This window comes from Ylistrum balloti, unplaced genomic scaffold (assembly GCF_031769215.1).
Source record: "Ylistrum balloti isolate Yb309-2 unplaced genomic scaffold, AGI_CSIRO_Ybal_v1 Utg371022, whole genome shotgun sequence".
Taxonomy (NCBI): domain Eukaryota; kingdom Metazoa; phylum Mollusca; class Bivalvia; order Pectinida; family Pectinidae; genus Ylistrum; species Ylistrum balloti.
Genome location: NW_026782568.1, coordinates 157,744 through 185,432, shown reverse-complemented (window position 1 = coordinate 185,432; position 27,689 = coordinate 157,744). Strand labels below are relative to the sequence as shown.

The 27,689-nt window shown below is 34.0% G+C and overlaps 1 protein-coding gene across 2 annotated transcripts in view; it reads left to right on the top strand.

Moving 5' to 3' along the window:
• Positions 1–27,689, top strand: part of LOC132560152 (neurocalcin homolog) — a 74,857-nt gene that overhangs the window by 9,129 nt on the left and 38,039 nt on the right. The window contains exon 2 of one of the 2 annotated variants that reach the window (XM_060224802.1): positions 13,522–13,572. The exons of the other annotated variant lie outside the window; for it this stretch is intronic. The gene's annotated coding sequence lies outside the window, so the exon portion shown is untranslated. The remainder of the gene's footprint in view (positions 1–13,521; positions 13,573–27,689) is intronic. 2 annotated transcript variants of the gene reach the window in all.

Sequence of the window (27,689 nt, the reverse complement as noted above, 5' to 3'; positions counted from 1 at the left end):
TGGCTTTATAATACAGTGTTCAATCAAAAATACCATTCACACGATGCAAGGCACAACCATGTTTTCCAATTAATGTCTGCTAATTTACAGGATGTGACACATAGCTCCTAGGTTCCAATTTATTGGGGTTAAATCACAGGATTTGAGGAAAAATCCTTGGGTTCAGATTAATGACAGGTAACTCACAGGACGTCAGGCTTTATCCATGGTTTCAAATTAATGACCGATAACTCACAGGATGTGAGGCACAATGTTGGTTCCGAATAATGACAGGTAACTTAGAGAATTGGAGGCATAATCCATGGGTTTCAATTGATGACATTACTCACAGGATATAGGAATAATCCAAGGGTTCCATTAAGTGCAGATCAGCAACACCTAAATGTGTTAAGATATGAAAATATAGACAAGTTGAAATTATGTCAATTAAGAGGTTATCATGTTACTTTCTTCTCCCTATTAGCTTAACTATATTTATTTTGTAATACTTTCTGTATGGTATACAAATTAAAGAATGAAGATTTTCTTAGATGGAATACGATATCTTTGACAGCAACTTTGTGCTATTTTCAGTCATTCAAAATACATTCATAGGTCGGCCGTCACATTCCAAACTGAAATGTGTATAAGTATGAAATAACATAACCTGATAACTCTAATATTTATTTGTTTAATTTTTGTGTAAATTGAATTTGAATATCTTATAATGTTGTAGTCTGTTCTTTTGTTTATATTATTGAATGACAGTGATAAACATACCAGGCGAATGCAAACAGATATCCCATTCATACAAAGAAAAAGATCCAACAGACCTACTGTAAGATTATGTGTTGCCACTGACTCCTCCAAACATTATAAAATGAAAAGTGAAAAGAAAAAAAATCAGCAAATCAGGACGTTGCATTCTTTGTACAACAAAGAAAAATAATTATTGTGCTTTTAATACAAATTACTGATATATCATTACAAGGTTTTAAGTGTGTTTAGGTGACTTCAAGGATCAAGACAGTCTTGATGTTATTATCTGGCTGGAGATCACAAAAGAATATTGTAACTATCCCACTTGTTTCCTCGCAATATCTCCTGTTGCATTGAACAAATTCGTCATGGCTTTTCGCAGAAAGTGTTTGCTATGAATCACAGGTCCCTTGGTAAAAGACACTTACTACAATATCTCAATAGCAGATTGCTTGATCCTTCAAACTTCGTTGATGGCTTCCTTGCTTATTTTTTTATTATTTTGCTGAGATTAATGGTCAGAGATTAATGGTTGGTTGGTGCAGTGGTAAGACATGTACACTTTCCTTTCACTTGGACATCTGCGAGATCAATACCTGAAACAAAGGTGAAAAGGTATGGGGTCACCCGGCTGATCACATTGGTTTTTCCCTGGTTACGTCCACAGGAAGGCCCCTCAAATGCCTTCATCTAGGCCAATGAGAGTGATTAATGTAACTTGTTTCACAATTGCTGTAAAATAAATCAAGTTTATTTAAAAAGTGGTCAAAATTATTGACATCATTCCTTTATTTAATTTAATGTTGTGATGCATCAGTTGAATTGTCGAAAGACTGATCAACATGATAAGTATTACTTCACAGTGACTGGCTCTTAATTAGATTTTCAGGTGTAATATCAGACTTGTAGGTACTTTGCTGAAAGAATGAAAAGTGCTGTATATTTTCAGCATTTGGTGATCTCTTCAATTCCATTAAGAGCCAATGTTATTGTTTGAATTTTTTGTAGATAGTCTTCTCATTAATTCTGACAATAGTCATTCATACTATTACTGTATAAAGATGATTTAAAATAAATATTTAATAAAATTTTGAGAAAAAACCCAACATTTATCTTATTGCTTGTACTGTTTATATTGATTTACGTCTTCAAAGAGATCTGTATGTGTTGACAAAAAATAATGATCAACATTTCTGATTATAATGTTGACTGTGCTGTTTCCAGTATTTCTCTCATGAAGCCAATATTCAAGATTTTAGAGAGGTATAATTGGCACCAAAAATACATATGGTAAAACAACCACATGTTCAATTAGCTCTTAGCCAGGAAAACAGCATGATTCCTTTGCTCTATGTGGAAAGCCTTTGATGTAAAGACATTTGTCTATTTTTCGTATGCCAAAATTATCACCTCTATTTCAGTGTTGTAGGTTTATGGTTTATATCTGAAGATGTTGTCACTATTGTTTCAATTTTTTTAAGGTGTTGGATAATGAATTAACTGCAAAATTATACCACCAACATGTCACTATTGTGTATCATATTTTACACTCTAGATCTGTAAACATCAGTTAATTCATTCTGAGTAACATTTTGATGAAAAACTTGTAGTGTAGTGTATTTTCAAGAATACCTGTCCAACATGTGTTTGTGATTGTTGAACATATACAAATATCACTTGGAATCGTATACAGGATGATTTTAAAAATGCAATATACATAATTATATTCTGGTTTATGTCAAACAACATTAGTAAACACTTTTCATTAGTGGTCATCGCATCATAAGAAAAGGGTGCTGCTTTTATTCTTGTTGTACAAACAGGTGGATCATATAAAAAAAAATCTACAGAAATCAGCTCGGTGACCTTTATACCACTACAACTTATAACACGGAAAATACTGGCAGCATAAAGGTGTTATAAAAATGAAAGACTAGCATTGATGAAAGGCGATTTTCTAACAGAAAAAAGTAACATTATATCATGAGATGTTGCATTACATGCAATGTATAGAGGAAAACAAAGGAAAACTGCTGCGAAAGTTCGATATCAAGTGAAAAGTGACTTTTTACCGACATAATGTATGTATCAAAAGTTTCACTGTAATCAGATAGTACCTGCATGAGAGGCAGTGTTTATATAGAGCATATCATACAAAAGGAAATGTTGAGGTTAGTTACACAAGGGGGAATATTGAGCATGTACAATGTAGTCATTGTACCTTATTTTGTCTCTAAGAAGAAGCTGAAAGAGAAGACAAGTTTTGTTAATTATAAGAGTGTATTTTGGATGATCGGACTTTCTGAATTGACAACAATTTTGATGCATTGTAAATTAGTAAATGATCTTAGGTCATGAATTTGATGCACTTTCTGGAAACATGTGTTATAGAATTTAAAACTGACAAGCTCTGTGTCTAAAACAAACATTTTACTTGTTGATACTGATCAGAATAGGGCAAGGTTCAGTTTATTATGTCAATGAAAAGTTGAGTAATTGATTAGAGAGTATGTGCTTGATTCCTGGATTAATTTCTACTTTAGCTTTGTAAACATTTATTTAGTGTGTAGACCTGGCACTGGTTGACAAAGATAACTGAGGGAATGTGTTTATGAATCTTTAACTGTATTCTGTCATAAATGATGAAGTAGTTTATTTCTATTATGGAGGATATGCTGGTTAACCAATCCTATTAACATTCCTGTAATTTTACAACTTATGTAAGAGTACATGTAAGTGTTAAGAGAATAGATGGAGTGTAGTTAGCTACTGATTAGAAAATACCACCAGATAAATGCTCCACTATTCACTCCTTTTAAGCAGATTACATTGAATCATGCCCATAAATAATTCATGTATAAATAAGGGTCGCACATTACATTGCCAATAGTTTGTATAGATATTTTTTCGTCAACACTTTAATCTTGCTAAATGAAATGGAAGAAATTTTCGTTTTTGTTTAAAATCTACACAACAGCTATAAAAAGTATTGGACAGTGAATTGCAAAGCAGGAGTGATGATATTGCACCAAGGAACACATAAGGTAAATTTAATTCCTTAAGCAAACAGGAGCAGGCAGTTATGTCCTCATTTTATGTTCCCCTAAATATTTTGTGGGAGTAGGTAGTCGCTGCATTGTCTGTCCCTCCATATGTCATTCCATCCGTTTGTTCATTCTTCTGTCCATCTGTCCATCCTTTTGTGTCCAGAGCATAAATTTGACCACAATTAAGCAAGGATCATAAAACTTGGCGTATACATTGGTCATACTAAGGCAATGAGCAGCGTACAAAATTCAGGGCCCTCGACCCTTCTGTTACAGTTATTGTCCTTTTTCAAAAATTTCATGTCCAGAGACTGACTTTAAATAGCATGAATTCAATCTAGGCTAATGAAAATTTATGTATACATTTAGGATACTAAGATGATGTGAAGTATACCAAACTTAGGGCCTGCAACCCTTTAACTACAGAGTTATTGCCCTTTGTAAAACATTTTTTGTCCAGAGGATAACTTTGCTTTTATTTAAGCAAGGACGATGAAACTTAGTGTAAATATTGGTCATACAAAGAGGATCTACCTTACACCCTTAATAGCCTGAAACCCTTAATGACAGAGTTACTGCATTATGTTATGTTTTTTTGTCTAATAAAGTCCTTTCAGGGAGCATTCATCAGTTTCAGGAGGCAAACACAAACTGAGGAGTCTTGTTCTCTTACATAGAGGAACAATTGAGTTGACTCCTTTAACATAAAGTCCCATCTAGGCTTCAAACCCACAACCCAAAGGCAGAGAACTAGTGATAAAGACACTTAGACATCTTAACATCACTCTGGCCCTGATATATAAAGGAAAAGATGACAGTTATCATGTTGCATAAACAAACCAACATGGGAATACACAAGTCATGTCTGTCACACAAATAGCAAACATGTCTTGTAAACATGGGAACATATGAATCGTGTCCTGTTATACAAGAATCGTGTCCTGTTACACAAGAATCATGTCCTGTTATATAAGAATCGTGTCCTGTTACACAAGAATCATGTCCTGTTATACAAGAATCGTGTCCTGTTATACAAGAATCGTGTCCTGTTATACAAGAATTGTGTCCTGTTATATAAGAATAATGTCCTGTTATATAAGAATCGTGTCCTGTTACACAAGAATCATGTCCTGTTATACAAGAATCGTGTCCTGTTATACAAGAATCATGTCCTGTTATACAAGAATCGTGTCCTGTTATACAAGAATCGTGTCCTGTTATACAAGAATTGTGTCCTGTTATAATAGATTCCTGTCCTGTTATACAAGAATTATGTGCTGTTACACAAGAATTGTGTCCTGTTATAATAGATTCCTGTCCTGTTATACAAGAATCATGTCCTGTTATACAAGAATTATGTGCTGTTACACAAGAATTGTGTCCTGTTATAATAGATTCCTGTCCTGTTATACAAGAATTATGTGCTGTTACACAAGAATTGTGTCCTGTTATAATAGATTCCTGTCCTGTTATACAAGAATCGTGTCCTGTTATGATAGATTCCTGTCCTGTTATACAAGAATTGTGTCATGTTATAATAGATTCCTGTCCTGTTATACAAGAATTATGTCCTGTTACACAAGAATTGTGTCCTGTTATGATAGATTCCTGTCCTGTTATACAAGAATTATGTGCTGTTATACAAGAATTATGTGCTGTTATACAAGAATTGTGTCCTGTTATAATAGATTCCTGTCCTGTTATACAAGAATCATGTCCTGTTATACAAGAATCGTGTCCTGTTTTACAAGAATCGTGTCCTGTTTTACAAAAATCGTGTCCTGTTACACAAGAATCGTGTCCTGTTATACAAGAATTGTGTCCTGTTACACAAGAATTGTGTCCTGTTACACAAGAATCGTGTCCTGTTATACAAGAATTGTGTCCAGTTATACAAGAATCGTGTCCTGTTATACAAGAATTGTGTCCTGTTACACAAGAATTGTGTCCTGTTATACAAGAATCGTGTCCAGTTATACAAGAATCGTGTCCAGTTATACAAGAATCGTGTCCTGTTATACAAGAATCGTGTCCTGTTATACAAGAATCGTGTCCTGTTATACAAGAATTGTGTCCTGTTATAATAGATTCCTGTCCTGTTATACAAGAATTATGTGCTGTTACACAAGAATTGTGTCCTGTTATAATAGATTCCTGTCCTGTTATACAAGAATCATGTCCTGTTATACAAGAATTATGTGCTGTTACACAAGAATTGTGTCCTGTTATAATAGATTCCTGTCCTGTTATACAAGAATTATGTGCTGTTACACAAGAATTGTGTCCTGTTATAATAGATTCCTGTCCTGTTATACAAGAATCGTGTCCTTTTATGATAGATTCCTGTCCTGTTATACAAGAATTGTGTCATGTTATAATAGATTCCTGTCCTGTTATACAAGAATTATGTCCTGTTACACAAGAATTGTGTCCTGTTATGATAGATTCCTGTCCTGTTATACAAGAATTATGTCCTGTTATACAAGAATTATGTGCTGTTACACAAGAATTGTGTCCTGTTATAATAGATTCCTGTCCTGTTATACAAGAATTATGTCCTGTTATACAAGAATTATGTGCTGTTTCACAAGAATTGTGTCCTGTTATAATAGATTCCTGTCCTGTTATACAAGAATCATGTCCTGTTATACAAGAATTATGTGCTGTTACACAAGAATTGTGTCCTGTTATAATAGATTCCTGTCCTGTTATACAAGAATCATGTCCTGTTATACAAGAATCGTGTCCTGTTATAATAGATTCCTGTCCTGTTACACAAGAATCGTGTCCTGTTATACAAGAATCGTGTCCTGTTATACAAGAATCGTGTCCTGTTATAATAGATTCCTGTCCTGTTATACAAGAATCGTGTCCTGTTATAATAGATTCCTGTCCTGTTATACAAGAATCATGTCCTGTTATAATAGATTCCTGTCCTGTTATACAAGAATCGTGTCCTGTTATAATAGATTCCTGTCCTGTTATACAAGAATCGTGTCCTGTTGTACAGGAATCATGACCAAATACACAAAGAAACAGAAAAGTCAAATTCTGTGACAAAGGAAATCATACATCAACTCCTTTTACGCTGCGGAATACTCGAATCAAAAGTAAGCAACAGTGACATTTATACCAACAAAGATGATCTTGTTTCCCATTTATAGTTGTGTACAACAGAAAGAAAGGGTATGATAAGTCACTGAAACAATTGAAATTATAAGACTGGAACACATCACAGAGTCTGGGTGTCTACAACAGCGTATAAGACTGAAAAATATAGCAAAAGTTATTGTCTACAAGTAAAGTAATCATTTCTGTAATGTTATTATCTACAAATAATGATGAATGGTGATTGCTATCGGTAGAAAGTGAACTTTTTGATGATTTTATGGATGGATGAGGGTCATTCAAATACCTAATCAATATCCCAAGGCAATGTTACTTAATAGCTTATGTATGCTAAGCAATCACAAGCCAACTCCTATTGTAATTGGTAATGGGAGAAGGTGTAACATGAATACATCCACAGGCAGATTCTGCAGTCTGATAGACTCTAACAAGGCATGGCAATACTTTAAAATGAAACATCGTTACAATATTGGATTTGTACCAACTGTATTTTCTTGGCATATTACTTTTAAAGCATGTCTCATGATTCATTGTTTTACTCAACAAGTATATACATACCTGCCTGAAGTAGCCAGACATTGCAGCATTTATCAGAATGATGATGTCATTGCTTTGCCTGCACATGATGAATTAACAAGGTTACATAGATGTAGTTTTGTCATTATCTTGGTTTTGAGTCATATCTACGCAATGCTATCTAAGAATTGTATTTAATCAAATGTTACTATATCAGTATGACAATCCCAATGGCTTCCAGTAACTGGTTTAATTTTCTCAGTGGTTACGCTTTTTCTCGTGTTGACCTTGCTGATGTTCTGGAAGACATCTTTTTCACTTTATTGTTTTTGTATTTCAGTAGATCTGGTGTCTCTTATCATCTGTCACCTCTAAAACAGATCTTTGATAACAGGGATGACATGTCTATACTTGTTTGTCAGTTAAAACAATTAAGTTTTTTTGTACATTGCAGTATGTTCTTTATTAAATTCTCACTGCACATGCTAACCAGGTAGAAATTTCAATCCAATTACCTTACATCTATGTGTCAAGTTAAAATACAGTATAATATGATCTTTCGAAGTACTTGCAACTTAATCATTTGTTCGCGAGGGTTGAGATCTCCCTAATTCACCAACAAGGTTGATTATTTTTCTCTTACCTAGCTGGTCTTTTTAGGTATCTGTTGTTGTTGTCTCCATGTCTTGCATTGTTGATGTGACTTTCTAAGTATTACAGGCCATTTCCTCTCAAGGTTGGGACAAGAAAATCTCATTTTGATAAAAGTGTCTTACGAGACACGTGCTCAGGGTATGAAATACAAACATTTGATGCAACACGTTTATTAATCTTATTTTTATTGTACTGCTCATATCTCTGTTGTAATGCTTGTGTGCTTTTGAGACAGGTAACAAGATTGTTAATTCCTGAGATTCCAGACTTAATGTTTTGATTTCCTGACAATAATTGAAAGATTTTTTTAAGCTATGATGGTGTGGAACATTACATACCAGTTATGGTTACAAATTTTGATATCTGTAAGAGATGCCATCATGATCATGAGTTAACAGAGGTCATTTTTTATTTCAATGCCTCTGCTAGAATTTGAACCTGGGACCTCTGCCTTATTAGTCTGACGCTCAACCAGTCAAGCTCAAGAAAAGTTTTCTATAGCCGAGCGGTATATTGTGGCTAGTATTTACCAGGGTTAAACACTCCCTGTCAAGGAAACAACTCGAGTTTTCAGGGGTGACAGCAATACTGGTGGGGCTAATTAGTAGTATTCCTGGGTTCTTACATGTAACACATGTCATTATTTATTTCAATGCCTCCGCTAGGATTTGAACCTGGGACCTCTGACTTACTAGTCGGATGCTTAACCGATCAAGTTAAAGAGAAGTTCTCTAAAGCTGAGTGGTATATTGTGGCTAATATTTACCAGGGTTACAATGACATCATCTGTACATTGATTTTGAAAGCTGTTAAAACCTGATTATATAAAAATACAATACCATGGATATATAAAATTATCCTGAAAATTATAATCTATACATTTTTAGCATATCTGTGGATGGTTAATGACTTTTGGATGATCGTGAAGAAAATTGTTTGCTCCTTGACCTATACTTTGACCTTAATAGACGTGAAAAGCAGACATATCTGTTCATGTTCACCTGTGGTATTTTGGGAATACCCAATATCACAAAGCAGGTCTGTTGAAAGATGTGGTAGTATTTCAATGTTTTCATGTGATGTAATAATGAACATCATGAAAAACAAAGTGAAAACAATGTTACATATTATACTCTCTTCAGAAATATATTGGAAGTTTACCATATAAGGTAATGCTCAAATTAACCTGACTTGCATGATTTCAATATCTACTCAGTCAGGTTAGAGGATATGAATTGGCAGTACTAGTAGAGACTATACAGATAAGATCTAGAATTGTGTGCAGATGAGAGTAAATAATTCACTATCAACAGACCTACAAGTTAAATGTACATGTCTGCATTGCAGATCTGGATGCGGTAGTACTTCGTGTAAAGATTAAAGAAATATTGACCTGTCTGTACCTATTCCAAGACAAAGTAGAATGTACAATGTTTGATTGTGGTTTGAAATTCAGATTTATTCATCAGAATCTGAAATCAAATTAAAGGATTTTTATAGTTAAAAGGACAGTGAAAATGCTGCCGTAAGCAAAATTGTCAAAATGTTACGTCACGATTGGTGAATAATCATAATGAATCTGCATTGTTATTGATGTCATAAATGCAGCAAATTGCGGTAGTTTGAGGAACTGTCTTGATTCTGAGTTTATTGTGAGTTAATTTCCAACCTATCATTGTGAGGTATCAGCTGTCTGAGAATGATGTTTTGGTGTGTTAGGTGGTAAGTGTTGCTCATTGTTTCATTAACATTGCTGTTGGTGTAGGTGGGGGTACTACAACCATATACTGACCAAGATACCTGAGCTAGGCCCACATATTGATTCTGTACCAGTTGACAACTCACACCAGAAATGATTGCTGCTCTTCTCTACCATGCTTTTGTGAAGAAACCAGCACAGTATTGATCAGTACATGCTAACACTGGTGGAGATATAATATCGCCTTTTACAGGCGTAACAACCAATGGTGTTAATGTATATTTGTTATATCATCACCATTGCATATATACCATAATGACCAAATTACATGCCTTTGTGGAACAAATTTATAAGCGATCCTCTTGGTGAGAATATCTTTAAGATCAATAGAAACAGGCTCTTTTCTTGTCATGTATATTGACCGCATTTCAACTGACATCATGAGCCAGAAACAAGATTGTAAAAAGGATTTCATTACACAGATGCCTGGTTTGTGAACATTTATTGAAAATGTGGTTATAGTAGAATGTAAAATTTTGTTATGAAGCCAGCGGATCAGTTCTCTTGCAAGATAGAAAAAGCACAAAGCATTTACTATGGAGAGGAGGATTGTCAAATGATTGGTTCTGTTTTCTACTCTAGATGATGCCAATGAAGCGTCCTAACTTAATATCATTGAGTTAATGATCAATGTGTATGACTGGAAAATCATTGATCAATGTACATGGGAGTTCTGAGTCCTGTACTCCTAGAACTTTGATAGGACACATAGAATTTATAGAATTCCTTAAATTTTACATTGCAGGGTCCATTTATTTTGCAAGAAAGTTAAAAAAGACTCATTAAAAAGAATTGTAGATTTATCATTGGAAAATCAAAGGTTTTCTTTCATGTGAATGCTACGGTTTTGTGTTCTATTTCGAGGTTCTTGTAAGTCTTTTCTTTTAAAACCAGTCTTGTATCCCTTTGAACAACAATATGAAAATGATCCCATATTATCAAGAATCTCTTTTCTAGTACCAATAAGAACCCACTTTTAAAAAATGCTTTGTGGAAATCCTGACACTTTAACACATTTTTTTTCAGACCTGACTTGGAATTAAAAGGTCTTAATTTAAATGATGGTGTAGTAGGAAGGTCTGGTCATTCAAAACTAAAAGAGAAATTCTGCTTAGCTTGCTCCCTTATAGACTTAGAGGCCTTGGCTCCTGATAACTAATTGATGAACAGACAGGCTGACATTTTGTCAATATCCAATGCAAGTGATTTGGCATTTGGCACTAAAAGCTTGTGATGATAGTTATTCAACATGACTGGGCCAAGTTCAGCTTCTAACCTGATGTTAAAGCTTCAGACAGGTTGAGCCTTGTAACAGGTTGCCACCTCCTGAATGGCTCTTTCAGTTTAAGTGATTGTATCTACAGACTTTTTATTGAATGTAACAAAACCATTTTTGAGTAAATCATTAACGATGGAGACAAAGTTGTTAAAGATGGAGACCAAATTATTATAGATGAAAATAAAATCATTGAAGATTGAGACAAAATCAACGATGGAGACAAAATTGTTATAGATGCAGAAAAATCATTATAGATGGATTGCTATTCAAACCACTTTCACTCATGACTTAGCATCTGTCATGTACTGTCAAACAATCAGATAATTTTTCTATAAACAACTTTAAGCCCACTGTCATCAGTGTGTCAGTAATCAATTCAATGTCTGACCAAAGGCCTTTTTATTTATTTGTTCATATGATGGCTATTTCTCAATAAGTACTGGATTGTTCTTAATATTAAACAGGAAAAACACTGATTCTGCAGAGATAAAGATGTAAACACATCTAAAGGCAGATAAAATGAGAATCTCTCTCAAACTTCATATTTAGATACCCCTTGGTCCCTAGGTGTGCCTGTTTGATTTTGGGACTGATCACAAAAACAAAATGGCCAACAGGAAGACATTTTTAGATTTCACACAACAATGAAAGTGTTATCGTTATTTCTTGAGAAGTACTAGATGGATCTTTTTCAAATTTCATATATTGGTTCCACTTACATCCCAAAATGTGCCCATTTTAGGATGGGTGTTGGGGAAGGAATGTTTTTATTTCTTTTGATAAAGCATTAACACAGAGAAAAGAAAAGAAAGGAAAAGATATGACTTTTAAAGAACCAATAAAGATCAAACAATGGTTGGCACCAAGATCCTTCTAGGATTTTTTGTTTGACAGTTCAAATTAGGACTAGCTCTCAAGACAGGTGAGGGACTCTAGCTAAGGGGTCTAGTGTTCTAATAATGCTTTGTCACAAGCAAACCAGTTCACAAGATTATTTCAGAGACAAAAACAATGACAGCAATGTAATTCAGGGGACTGTTAAGTATTTTGAACAATTTCCAGTAAAAAAAACACTGTTTTCAGAATTAAAGAAAAGGCAATTTGTAAGAACAAAGATTATGCAAATTGTCAACCTTCAAAATCTGTCAATGTGTTCTTGTTTAAGAAGCACTTAATTTACAGTGATGCAGTACAAATGTCAATACTATGGTGTTTGTATTTATCCTTTTGATTCACATATATGACTTTGGACCAGTTATTAGGGTAAAGATTATGTCACCTAGTCAGGCAACTGAGTCTCCTGTTGAATTATTTAGTGTGTGTTACATTTAATACATCAGAATTCAGATACTGAATTTAATTCATTTTAGCTCAACAATATCCTTATTTAAAAGCTGTGAGTATACATTGGCTTAATCATTAAGAGGACCTTAATCTAATTAAATATTGATATCAAGGAAGTATTTGCTATTGATTTCTTGTGTGTGTAGCCAAACTCAGTTGGAGACTGAAACTAATGTGGATTTGATTTGGAGATTTCCAATCACCTAAGGCTTAAACATCATATAGATCGATCAGTGACAACCAGTCTGTAGCCACCACAACATGGCTAGGGTTGGTCTGCCTCTTATGTTATATTGAATCTAATGCTTGGAAATATCTTTGTTTGTAATGTATTTGATAGAAGACTTGACTAAATTTCATTTTGCTCAAGCTTTAAGGCAAGTATTTTCTTTGAAGATACAGATCACTTCATTGATTCACCATTTCATGTCTAGTTGTTTGTATATATCATACAGTTATTACATAATGCTCTGTTCCAATAATGTATAGAAGGTATCTTGTACACTCCTCAACTGGTCAAATATAAACAATAGTAATATATAGGAATGTCACCCACAATTTTTGTAGGAAGCTCCTTAATACTTTTTTAGAAATATGTCTTACTACAAGTCTGACTTGTGTCGCTTGTGCAGTGTGCACTGGCACTTGAAGATGATGAAAGAGATATTTATCTCATGGGATGTCCAGTGGTGAAAATTTTGCATGTCAGTATCCTGTTTTACATTGTATTCACACAAAACATTCAAAATAATCATGTAAAAAGTTGCTGTTGGAAAGATAACACAGAACAGGTGCCAGTGTTTTGCCTCTTCACAATTTGTTGGCTGCTTGCATGTAAGCTTATAATGAAAAACATATCTCACTTTTAGTGTCAATATAAGATTATGCTAGTCTTTCATGTAAAAAAATCTAGTTCAAAGCAAAAAAATCATGTAACTTGAAAGATATGTATGAGAAATATGGACAAGTGGTAATGGCTGTGTCACGCTTTCTGTACTGAGTAGGATAGACATGAAACTGATAAGTGGAACCTCAAACACCATTTTCTATTACAGGGGATGGAAAGCTGATAATTAACAGCAGATGGTATAGAACATTGGATCATTGTAAGTACAACCTGTTTATATTGACAGCATGGAGCCACTAACATTTACCATCTAGCTGTATGGTAACACAGCTATAAATGTCACTTTTCTGTAGGACTACCATGTAGGTATTGTTAAAAGTAACATAATATTGGAATATTAGTTTGATCACAATGTGTTATTATTTTATCGAAAACATGAAGTCGGTGCTGGTTTTGAGATTTGGCGTTGTGCTTTCAGAATAATCAGTGTTGATGATGTTTAATTTGGACATACAATGTGGACATAAACATCAGAGTTTCTCTTTTCACGCATCTTGGTATAAACCATGATTTTGTTTATTGTCTCTATCTACTAATAATATCTTATTAAAGATTCTTTATCTTCATAGTTTTTGGCTGCAATAGGATGAATAGAGCCCAATGATATTCCGAACATCATATAAACTTTTGTTAGTTTGAAATAAATTAGAAATTTTTTTACCTAGGTTTCAATGTTTCCCAATTTTAAACCATACCTAACTGTGTGTCTGCGTGTGTCTGCTTCTAAAGTCACCTAAAAAAGTATTTTAAAAAAGTAATTCTATATTAATGTACATGTTAGATATTTGTTTATGGTTATAATGTTAATGACTTATGAAATAGCTTGTGACAAACAAGGGACCAAATTAGCACTGAAGGCACTTATGGATGGTTAAGTTTTCTTATATAGTTTGCCGACTGATCATAAGCCTTGTCAACTTGTGAAGTATACCACTGGTTCGGAAACATGAAATGTTCTATATGTGAAATATATCCATTATACTTAAGTTAGCTGGAATTATATATATATGGATTTCATATCTATTAATCCTGCTATTTTTAGTATATTATGATCGCTATATTTCACATACAGAATGTGCGATTATGCTAGCCCTATGTTGTTAGGGTTGATTCTCATGCTACCTACAATTGAATACTTTATTATTGCTTGTATGCAAATATATCTTTGTAGCCTTGGTACCTTTCAGTGAAACAACTAAAAAATCATTTCCAATTTTGTTTTTTATTTAGTGCACAAATCTCGAGTCATCTGCATGCAGCCATACATCCGGTTAAATGTGACGTGTTCATGCTTGAGTGCCACTTTATGATTAACTTACAATTATGAGACTTTCCATAGGGAAATCAGACTCAACGTTTTCTTTAAATTCCATTAGATTATCAATTGTGTAAATAAACAAAAGTCATGTTCCTGAAAGTAACATCAATACTTTTTTAATCTATCTTAAGCATCATTTTCAGGTCAACTGACATGAAGGGTCAGGATGACCTATAGTCCATTTGCTTCGTCAGTCATGCATTGTGCGTTGTGCATAAAATTTTAACTTTAAAACCCCACTCTTCTTTCATACCAGAATGGATTTCCAACAAATTTGGTCTGATGCATCTTTGTGTGAGGGTAATCATTTCTTAAATTCTGAATTTTTAATTGACCCCTAGGGGTTAAGAGAGGGGCCGCCAAAGAGGAGATGTTGATTTCAGATTTAAAACACTACTCTTCCTTTCTGCCTGGGTGGATTTCAACAAGCTTTGGCCTGATTCATCAGTTAGGGTAGGCAATTATTTCTTAAATTCATAAATATTATTTGACCCTTAGGAACTTGGGGACAATATTTTGCTTCAAAACGCTAGTCCTTTTTAACGCTTAAATGGATTTCAACCAGAAACACATGTTTGAGAGTGGGGATTCATTTCTTAAATTCAGAAAGTTGATCGACCCCTGGGGACTTTGAATGGAAAAGTAAGACAATATTTTGCATCAAAATGCTACTCTTTCTTAATGCTTCAATGGATTTCAACCAAATTTACTCTAAAACATCAAAAAGTTGATTGACCCTAGTTCATAGGAATGACCTTGATCCGCTTGAAAGGTCACAATAACCGAAAGACACAGGATGATATTAGTCCTGTAGTTTGCTAGAATGTAGGGTGATCAACTTTTTTAAAATGAATGACATTAACTTATTTTCAAGGTCACAAGTTTTAAATGTGTTAAAATGTTTAAATGACTTCTTCTCCGTAACAAAAAGGTCTAGGGTTCTGATATTGGACCAACTTTCAAGGTCACAGGGGTTAAATGTTTTGAAATGCTTAAGCAACTTCTTTTCAATAACAAAAGGCCAAGGGTCTTGATATTGGGCCTGTAGCATGCTTTTTCAACTAGCAATATATCTGGAGTAATGACAGTTGTGTAGTGCATGTATAAAGAATATGATTTCAAGTTTGCAGAACATATCGTTATGAACCAACAATGTATTCTGTGTAAGGTGTAGAGTATTTGAGCAATTTCTTTTAGATCTAATTTACCTCTTTAAAATATAGGTCTTTACAGTCACGTTTAGGCCTGTGGACCTCCTGTCATTTCATGCCTTTGTAAAGCTATTTAATCCAGTAATAATAAAGCACCATCCATATTCTTTGTCATCTCATGTGCATTACATAACAAACATTTCCTTGAAAAGCGTCTTTTAAACACAGAACAAATTTCCACATTCAGCTATGACTTGATACAAATAATTCAACATTGAATTATCTAGTGTTTCAAGTCTCAATTAACATGACAGGTAGGCAATATATTACAATGCTGGTGTAAACAAGAGAATAAACACAATAGATAGCATAAATTAAAGTGGCAATGTTAACAACCTTGTGATTTTTGCTGTCAGTAATCTGGATTACCGTGACTTGTGCACTTGGCAACTCGATGAAAGAACCTGGAAATCTGACATACAAGTTGAAAGGGGGAGGGGGGGGATGATGCTTTCCCATTAATATTTCTGTTACTGTTATGGCTTTTCTTTCCAAACTATATCTTATCAGGTAAATAGAAGCTTGCTATCACCAAAGTAACTCTGTGACAATACATGTCAGATGACCTGGTTCTGTCCTCGAAGTATGAATATTTACCAGACTAAGTTCAAAGGGGCAGATCAAGCTCCTGCTGTCATCAGTGTGCAAATGGAGAGAGAATCACATATTGACTTCTGAATATATTACACAAAGATATGAAGGAATAAAAAAATTGTGGCCAATACCTGAAGATTTATAGGTTCTCGAATGCAGACAGAGAATTTTAACTTGGGTGTTACCCCACTGGTAAGGTGAAAATATGTAATGATCGATATTTGAATTATCAATTTTGAAAATGGCTGCCTCAATAAAAGTAATATGGTTTCTTCCAAGGACCATTAAACAGATTTCATATGGGTAGTTAATGATATTGACTGTCTTTCCTTTCTTGATGTTTCACAGATATTGTGTACAACTTCAGCTCTAATGGTTGTATGGTATCCTATTTCAAAGCTAGTTTTGTACTTATTGTGACCAGTCAGTATTCTAACCCACATTGTATTCAATCTGCTGGGATACTTTTAAGTCCTCATGAAATATTTCACAAGTTTTGGAAAGACAATTGAAGGTGATTTCGTATCCACTTGCAATAAAGTTGAAAACAAGTGTTCTGTTGTATTTATTTACATCACTAAATATTCTATACTTTCATCATTTCTTTAGTGAATGTAATATTTGTAAGGGAAAAAGGTTACAAATGGAAGAAATCCTGAAGAGAATCAGGCTCATTTTAGATATAACATAGATGCTCCTTGACGTATAAAATAGCATGACGTGCCAATGATTTTGTAATGATGACTATCTGTGACTGATTTAGAGTTTGGCATGTGTTGAAGTTTTTGTACATTGTCAAGGCCATTGTATGTTTCACATAGCTACTATAGAAATAATGTCTGCTGCAGACTTGTTTGTGTTGACATTAGCATAAAATCACATATGTAAGTAGACATATCCAGATTGTAATCTTTGATCAAGACTGTATGGTGGAAACTGGGCCAAGGGTATGCAAAGCCAATCAACTTTGTAAGGCATATGACTTTTGTACTGATAAATTTTATATGAATTAATGAAAACTAGATGAAACAAATGCAGGCATTGATGTCCTTTAAAGTGTGATATTTGTCCTGTGTTCTTTGCTAATAATGCTCATTTGTCATAGCTTGACGTACATGTGCCATATCCACTGAACTGTTCAATGCATTAGGCGTAGTACATTAACCCATTAACTGTTTCATACCAGAATCGGCATGTACAGTTGGCACAGTATGGAAAACAACTGTTTTCTGAATTGTGTGTACAGGTGGGAGCAGGGAAATTTATTTTCAACATAAGATAATCAAATTCTGTATTCAGGTTTCTTACTCTATAAAAGATTAAAATTTACATTACAGATATTTACACATTATGGGTATTGTACATAAATCTAACCAGTCCTTCTCAGTCACATCTTTATTTTTACACCAAACTTTAATAAAATTCCTGTGATTTAATTGGTTGATATGGCTCCATATGACAGCCTTTCAGAGGGAATGTTCTTACAAATCTACCCAAATCCTTTACATCCACAGAATGAAGAATGAAAATAGCAATCATTAATTAATGAGACTGCAGCAAACTGATTATCCGATTTTCAAGAAAACAGAATAGTGTCAACACAAGTCAGCTGATTGGCCAGTTGTCCTTTGAAGGGATTATCAAGACTTCTTCATTCTAATCAATAATACACTAGATATTGTTCTTTTCTCAGGTAACACACTACTGTCAGATTATTAATGTGACTAGAAATGACAAAAAATAATAAGTTCAAGGACATGTAGGTGATATTTAGTATAATTTTAACTTTATATTATAATAGAAGATGATGTTTGTACAGTGATACACAATTTTGATTTTTGAGTTTGCTGGGATGAAGAACTATCACCAATTTTCAAATGAAAAGTTGAACTATATAAATATTAAAGGTCATTGAATAAGTGAAATGTATTTTAAAATTTCAAACTGTATAATCATTCCTGCTTTTTTCATCAGCCTTAGTTTTGTTGCCCATTTCTGCTTTTTTCATCAGCCTTAGTTTTGTTGCCCATTTCTGCTTTTTTCATCAGCCTTAGTTTTGTTGCCCATTTCTGCTTAAAGTTACATGCATCATTTGAGTTTTGATGTATCCAGAAAATGTTTGATTGAAGAAGCTTTAAGAATATCTCTTAAAGATAAGGAAGTATGATGCTTTATCATTTTGTACTATTTGGTAATCACAAAGAGCAGTGTTATATCTGGATCACAGTCCACCTGGGCTTAGTAATTGATTTAGCTGATTTTTAGGCATCTAGAATTAGATAATATAAATTGATAATACCAGATCATCCTTAGCTTTTATTGTTGGCTATTTCCATTTTGTTTAGCTTTGTTGCATCATTATTGCATTAGTGTGTTATTTATCATAACCTATACCTGTATACAGAGTAACTGAGAAATTTGTTTATCTAAGCAAGATTTATGTTTGTTTGACTGGCAAGAATATCATGGAAGGAGAGCTTTGTTATACTTAGTGTCAGAACACTGTCAGCTAGTGCTTGGTAGCATTGCATGGTCTTATCCACTCTTGAGATCACAAGCAGGGCTTAATGATTGGACAGGTTGTAAAAATGCCTAAGTACCTTCTCCATCAGAGTCCACTTACAGTTTGGCTGGATTTATTGGCTGTGATAACTGTGTCCCATATAGTGGAAGTGTGTTGTACATTAGAACGATGTATGAGGGATTCACCTTGTCCTGGTTATATCATCCATTTGTTAGTGTTTATTAGTACAATGCATGCCATGTTTTCTGGTTGCTCTGCCAGTGACGGTACCCTTCTTCCCTGTGTCGTGCTGTAGTGAAACAAGTATTATAATTCATCTAGAATATACATTTCATAGCTCAAATATTTGACATCATTTTCTTTAGTTTAAAACAAGGAACACAGGAGAATATAGTTTTGTGCTGTATAAATAACACAACAGAGATATAACAACAAAATAATGATGATGAAAGTTGTTGAAAGTCCTATTCTGGGGTAAAGATACAGCTAAGAAATGATTGAAATACATGTGATAAAATACACAAACTGGAACAAGATTTCAGTTCTTCTTAATTTACCTCTCAGTCACAAAATTTACACTGTTTCCAGTGATCTGATGCTTACACTTTTCATCATTCTTGGGCTTCATTGGCTCAGATGGTGGCATCATATAGAGCATTTTGATTGTGTTGTACTGGTATAGAAGTAAGCTGCAGGTAAAGGAATAAGGCTAATCAAATCTTGTTACACCTTTACAAGAGCAATAATTATATGGACACTTTAAGTTATTGGGCTTGTGACACCTTGGTGATATTTTGTGAGGCTATTACAAAAAATGTCTTAGTATGTCTGACTTTTACACAGTACATACAAACAACACTGTTTATTGGTCAATGTCACTGACGCTCAGCTGAAGATGTTCAGACGTCTGAATTTATTGCATTTTTGTATTGTACACACAGCTGTTGTTTGGTAACCACTTTAGAACCTACTATTTTACAGTCACATTAACCTTTCAGTACAGAGAAAGATGAACTGAAAATTGGCTAGATAATCAAATGAAAATATTACATATGTACTTGATGGATTTCAATACTGACACAATCAGACACATATCCTGCTGTCCAAGTTTAAGGTAACTCATCATTAAAGGTTGAATGGAGAAATATTTGGCTGCTGAATTTGTGTAGATTAAAGATGTTAAGCTGCAATTGGTTACATGCTATAAATTACACAGGGAAAAATATTGGTGAAAAAAGATTAAATAGTTCAAGGTCATGTTCATTGTCATTTAAATACAACTGTCAAATCAGCAAAGAAATGATTGACTCTACTTTTATGATATATTTTTTTATAACAATTCTCAGATAAAAGATAAAAATGAAAAAATCCTATTTAAATTAAGATGTGAAAATATGACTACAGTAAATGGAATATTGTATTTTACTAGAGAAGAAAACTTACTAGCTTTAAAATGCAACACTCAAAATAAGAAGGTAAGTTTTTAAACATATAAAACATCTCAAATTCTCTCAATTTGATCAGCAATATGAAAATCAGTCTGTGAACAAATTTCACTCGGAACATCCACCTTTGAGTTGCTGTGGTTTACAAGCTCAAAATAAACACTTCACAGTGGAAACCCAGTTTAACATTTCGTGATATGACACCTAAAGGCTAAAAACTAAGAAAAGAGAATAAAATGTTACGCGATCCTAAAGAAAACCTGAATCAATGTTTGCAAAGCTGTGGAAAAGATGAAAATGGGAAAGGATGCCTGCTCAATTTAGTCAAACAATTAGCTCTGCTTCTAGCTGCAGGGCAAATTAAGACTTTTATTTATTCTTCAAATTACATTTAATGAAACTAATTTGGGGTCATTTCCACTCTCTGTTTACATAGCACACATGGTGATTTGCTGGGAGGGGAATCCCCAGCTGTGTTACAGAACTGCAAATGAAGGAGTGGAAGAATTTTCAAAAAAAGATGCATGAAGTTAGCACTGATACAAAATAATACATGGATTTCTGAATAATTTCCATGTTTAGTACATTACCCCTAGACACATATGCAATTATCAGCCTCTTTCAGATTTTCTGATGTTTCACGTGGTTAAATGAAGTAATTATGCCCCTTTGAATGAATGATAAGTCTAGTTGTTCAATTTGTCCTAAATGTCGGATTTTCCAGCTGAGTGATCCAAATGCTATAGCCAAATATCTACATGGGTTTTAGCCAATGTTGCTTTTCTGAAAAATTCAGAAGTCCTAAAAGATGACGATTTGCCAAGGAGAGAAATATTTTCATGGTGTGGAAATCCAGGATGGAAATATATTATTCACCAAAACTGATTCTCAAAAATAGTTATCATTAGGAAATTTAATACATATCAAATTATATAAATTTTCAAGACATCTTCGTAGCAAATTTATTCTCAGCAATTTTTTAATAAAATATGTTCTTATTCCTAAACCTTATAACATATCAAGATAAACAAATTTGCCCTAACTCAGTAAAGCTGTGTCAGTCATTAATACATATTGCACTGATATGTTTAGCCCACCATCATCACATGATTTTGGAACTGGTCAGAAAAATTCAATGGTTGACAGAGATGGCCATTTTTACAAAGAAAATTTGTCATCGCTATTTCTTGAGAAGGACTGGATGGATCTTTATTAAATTTCACGTAGGTTTCCATTTGTCATTAATTTTTAGCTCACCTGGTCCAAAGGGCCAAGTGAGCTTATGCCATAGCGCGGTATTCGTCGTCCGTCTGTCTGGAATCCGATGACTTTTCATTTAAACAACTTCTTCTGAAATAGCGAATGGTGTAGAGTTATCATATTTGGCTGGAAGGTTCCTTTGATGAAGCCAAAAAAAGTTTGCAAAAAGAAATGACCTTGACCCATATTCAAGGTCACCAAGGTCAAATGTGTTAAAACCTTTAAACAACTTCTTCCAAAATACCAGAAGGCCTAGAATCATTATGTGTGGCTGAAATGTTTCTTTGATGAAGCCCAACAAAGTTTGCAAAAAGAAATGACCTTGACCCATATTCAAGGTCACTGAGGTCAAATGTGTTAAAACCTTTCAACGACTTCTTTCAAAATACTGGAAGGCCTAGAATCCTTATATTTTGCTGGATATTCCTTTGATGAAGCCCAACAAAGTTTGTGAAAAAAAAACCTTGAACCATATTCAAGGTCACTGAGGTCAAATGTGTTAAAAACTTTAAGCGACTTCTTTCAAAATACCGGAAGGCCTAGAATCATTATATTAGGCTACTATGTTCCTGTTATGGTGTCCTACAAAGTTTGCTAAAAGAAATGACCTTAACCCATATTCAAGGTCACTGAGGTCAAATGTGTTAAAACGTTTAAAAAATTTCTTCTGAAATATCGAAAAGCCTAGAATCATTATATTTGGCCAGTATGTTCCTTTTATGAAGTCCAAGAATGTAAAAGAAATGACCTTTACCCATAGTCAAGGTCACAGGGGTCAAATGTGCTAAACGTGGAACATATGCACAGATATAGTAATGTTGGTCATAAAGATCCAGGTGAGCGACACAGGCCCTCTGGGTCTCTTGTATACCTTTGATTTTCAAACTGGCCCGAAACAAAATGGCTGAAAGTGACCATCTTTGATTTTGACAATTAAGAATTATTACCACTTTTTCTTGGGATAAACTGGATAGACCTTTTTCCAATCTAAATTTCGTATTTAGGTGCCCCTCGTTGCCTAGTTGTGCCCTTTTCGATCTTGGATTTTAACAATTTAAGTTTGTTATTGCTATTTCTGGGGGAAATACTGGATGTATTTTATCAACTATCATATGTAGGTGACCATTGTACTCTGGTTGTTGGGGGTTTTTTTTTATAAATTTTGGGACTGATAAAAAAAATATGGCTGACAGATGGTCAATTTTTACATTTTTATTTACACAGGGATTTCCTTTCCTAGTTTTGACCAATCTTATTCAAACTTGGTAGGCTTAAGCACCATGAAATAAAGGTATGTTTTCCTTAACAGCAATTTGATTCCCTTGTTTATTTGAAGAGTCATTAGCCCCTTGGTATTTTTCTTTTTTTCTCTCTTTCTCCAAAATGTTGGTATTTTCTGGAGATCTCCTCTTTCACTTTTCAACCTATTGGTTGGTAAGTGTAATGACTTTAAATTATGTCTTCTTGACTAGCGGTTTAATTTGAATGCATTTTGAAGAGTTATGGCCCTTTGTTGTTTTCAGACTGATAACCTCATTTAGTCTTAGCTTCATCACTCTGACATGAGGCTTTGTTCTCCTGAGTAGCAGTTTGATTCAACTTTATTTAGAAGAGTTCCTTTCCCTTGTTTATTTCATGGTGTTTATCTTGCCTGCTGATCTCTTTCATTTTTCGACAAATTTCGTTACAACTCTGTGGACTTTGTATCTGTTGCATGAAATGGTGGTTTCCTCAGGATTCTCCTTGTGGTTGTTAAGTTATGGGGACATTTATTTCCCTTTATATTTTTCAGCAATATTGTCTTGTGCATATACCCAATATCCTTGAAACTGGGTTGGCTTTTAAAACCACAACATGATATTGTGTTCTCATGAACAGCCTTTATATTAAACATTGTTTTAAGACATTATTGCCCTTTGCTTGTTTTAGCACTTTCAACCAGTTTCTTTGAAAGCTTTGATCACTTACTTAAACGTATAACACTTTATCCTTCATTTCCAAATTTGTATATCTTTTTGATCCAAATGAACCAAGAATATTTCTTTGGCATAAGATGGTCCCATATTGTTTCTCCCTGTGGTTCTATGCTAAATTATGTCTATGTTTGAATCACTTCAGGATGTTTGTAGGATGTGATGTTTCATGTTAGGTAAATCTACTATACATTATACAGGATCCTCACTTATGGGTGTTTGTTAGTAGGATTTGATACTCACTAGGGAATATCTCCAAGGTATCATATATAAACACATGGACTGCATCAGTCACTCTCATTATTAAAGTTTGAAATAAAGAAAAAATGTATTATTTTGAATAGTGATAAATAGATTTGGAGATGCCACAAAATATAGTGTGAAAAAGGATACTAGAACTTAGAGGTTATTAAATAAACTATGAAACCTTGTCTAGTATTGTTAAATAAAGGTCTGTGTCTCCTTTATAATATGTTATCACAAATTTGTAACAGTACAGTATTTATGCATCTTAGCATTTGATATAAAATTCTTGTTGATAAAACTAGTATTTATGCCTATTTTAGTGATAGGAAACTGAGCATCACACGAATGAACTTAGTTCTGATCGATTGGCAGATTTTCATGAAAATATGGGGACGATTCAGGTCAAAGTTCAATGTAACTTCATTTGTCTTATCTTGACAGATTTCCATGAACATCTAACGAATTTCAGCAGCTAATATTGGTCCAAGGTCATGATCACTTAGTCAAACCAAAGTTAACACAATGTGCCTGATAATGCTCATTCCATGTAAAGCGAGGAGTTAACAAGTTTTTTGTTGGTCAGGTTTCTTTAGTGGTGATGCAGAGTGGAGAAACAAGTCCCTCAGGATTTATAGTAAACACTTTGATACATATCTTAAAGCTATTAGTTTAAGGCTTGTAGGGGGGTGACTTTATTTCATTGGTATATATTATGTAATGGTTGATACTGTAACATTTGTTGGAATATTGAGGGTTCTTAAGCCTTCCTTTGAGCTCTAAAGAACCCACACTTTAGCATATGATAACCATGTTGTAGTTCAGAAGGCATGTGTGCTTTCAGTAAGTTGACTTTGAAATGTAGACATGTTGTTTCTAGCTAGTGAAAATATTTGTCTGAGACAGCACAGTGTGTGTTTTAAACAGTCATTATTGGTGTAATTCAGACAGCTCAATCAATATCAATTCTTCATCAATGTAGCTGTCTAGCTGGTAACAACATAATGTTCATCATTTCATCAATGTAGCTGTCGAGCTGGTAACAACATAATGTTTATCATTTCATTAATGTAGCTGTCTAGCTGATAACAACATAATGTTTATCATTTCATCAATGTAGCTGTCTAGCTGGTAACAATATAATGTTCATCATTTTCATCAATGTAGCTGTCTAGCTGATAACAACATAATGTTCATTATTTCATCAATGTAGCTGTCTAGCTGATAACAATATAATGTTCATCATTTCATCAAATAGCTATCTAGCTGGTAACAAATATAATGTTCATCATTTCATCAAATAGCTGTCTAGCTGGTAACAAATATAATGTTCATCATTTCATCAAATAGCTGTCTAGCTGGTAACAAATATAATGTTCATCATTTCATCAATGTAGCTGTCTAGCTGATAACAACATAATGTTCATTATTTCATCAATGTAGCTGTCTAGCTGATAACAATATAATGTTCATCATTTCATCAAATAGCTGTCTAGCTGGTAACAAATATAATGTTCATCATTTCATCAATGTAGCTGTCTAGCTGATAACAACATAATGTTCATCATTTTCATCAATGTAGCTGTCGAGCTGGTAATATTGATGAAATCAGGAATTTTTAACATTCTATATATATTTTTCGAATATTAATGAATTACTATATACAACTACCTTCTCTTCCATAGATGAATTTATAAACAAAAGAAATATTGATTTGGACAGGCCTAGACTAGGTCAAGCGAGGTCATAGTCTCAAGAACTAGCCTGTAGTAATTGCTTGGTAATGAAGACAATGTCAATATCAAAATGAGGATTTGATTGCCCTGCTTGAGGCATTTGAACAATAGAATTGATTATTAGTAAAATGAGGTGTGGATATAACATTGATGTATATGACATACATATAAGAACAGTTTTGTCAATATTTAAGCAATCATAGATTTTTCTCCAGGACCCACTTGTCTGTTGGTAAGGCCAAAGGCATAGTATTAACCAATCTGAACCAAGGAAATGTGCCTTGATATATTGTTTGTATTATAATGGAGGGTTGATGGATTATTACCAGTACTACTTGGTCATTACTTGTATTGTGATAATAACACATAATGATGATCTATAAGCTGTATTACATTGCCCAGAACCACCCAACCAGTACATACAAATTTTGTGTTTCCTGTAGTGGTTTTAGGATCTGGAGATAATATGGTAGTCATGCATCAAAATTAGAAGATAAAAATTAGCTTTCATGCAGGATGTATTGGCAGATGAATTTTTTAGTGGAAAAGTGATTGGATTGATATTGTGTAAATCAAGAGTTATTTCACATTTCAACAGTGATTGATGATACTTTATTGGTGTTTCAGCCCGAAAGGTTATCTTCTGAATGTTTTTTTCTTCAGAAATTTGAAGCCACACTACGGATTGCCTGACTTGGAGTTAATCATATAATTGTCTTCTGTGCTACAGACACATTGTGGAATTGTCTCTGCTGAGGCAAGAGGAAAAATAGTGGCTAGTTGTGTGGTTGTTAGGGGTTATGGTCATGGTGTCTAGTTGTGTGGTTGTTAGGGGTTATGGTCATGGAGGCTAGTTGTGTGGTTGTTAGGGATGATGGTCATGGTGTCTAGTTGTGTGGTTGTTAGGGATGATGGTCATGGTGTCTAGTTGTGTGGTTGTTAGGGATGATGGTCATGGTGTCTAGTTGTGTGGTTGTTAGGGATGATGGTCATGGTGTCTAATTGTGTGGTTGTTAGGGGTTATGGTCATGGAGGCTAGTTGTGTGGTTGTTAGGGATGATGGTCATGGTGTCTAGTTGTGTGGTTGTTAGGGATGATGGTCATGGTGTCTAGTTGTGTGGTTGTTAGGGATGATGGTCATGGTGTCTAGTTGTGTGGTTGTTAGGGGTGATGGTTTTTATCATACTGCAAATGTGGCACACGAATTACAGGTAAAGATATAAATGCTTGTATTAATGAAATTTGACATCGACAGTGGAATGATACACATTAATACAGGGTTTCCCACTAGGACCATGTTAGAATTAGAATGAATAATTTAAAAGTTATGTCATGACTGGTAGGGGAAGGGGTGGATGCTACTGATAATGAATACAGTATGTACTCTTGATTGTGAATAATTGCTTGTTTTGTGTCGAAACTGATGTTAATTCGATTACATTTCAATTAAGCATTAGGTATAAAAAAAAAAAACCCAAATAGTCCATTGGGACTAGGCTTTGATATATGGTCATACATGAGAAAGAGGATGCATACCTGATCAGTGGCTTTGAAATGTCTTTTCCACAAGTGGTCAATTAGAGAAATCCTGCGAGATCAGTTTCATACTGATGACACAAGGAAGGTGAAGGCAGTTTCTGGGTCCAATGAAGCTGATTCTAGTTGTGGATAACTTGGGGATTGGTCGCTGATCTACTGATGTTTGCTGTTGAGAAAAGTAATCACCTTGAGACTGTTTCCTTATTCTCTTAATGTCTTATAAATTGATATTGACTCTCCCTGATCAAAAGATAATGTAACCTATTGTGACAAGAAGAAAAAAGCTCTCCTTCTGTGTTCAGTGTATATTTGATTCCTTCCTTATAGTTGATCTAATTCAGATAATATACGAGAGGTATTTGTGCTATATAAATATTATATCACATAATCTAATGTCACATGTCTTCTGTGGATGAGATAATGTATTCCTGAATGATTTCATGTTTCATGCTGTTTCACAGTAAAATACATTG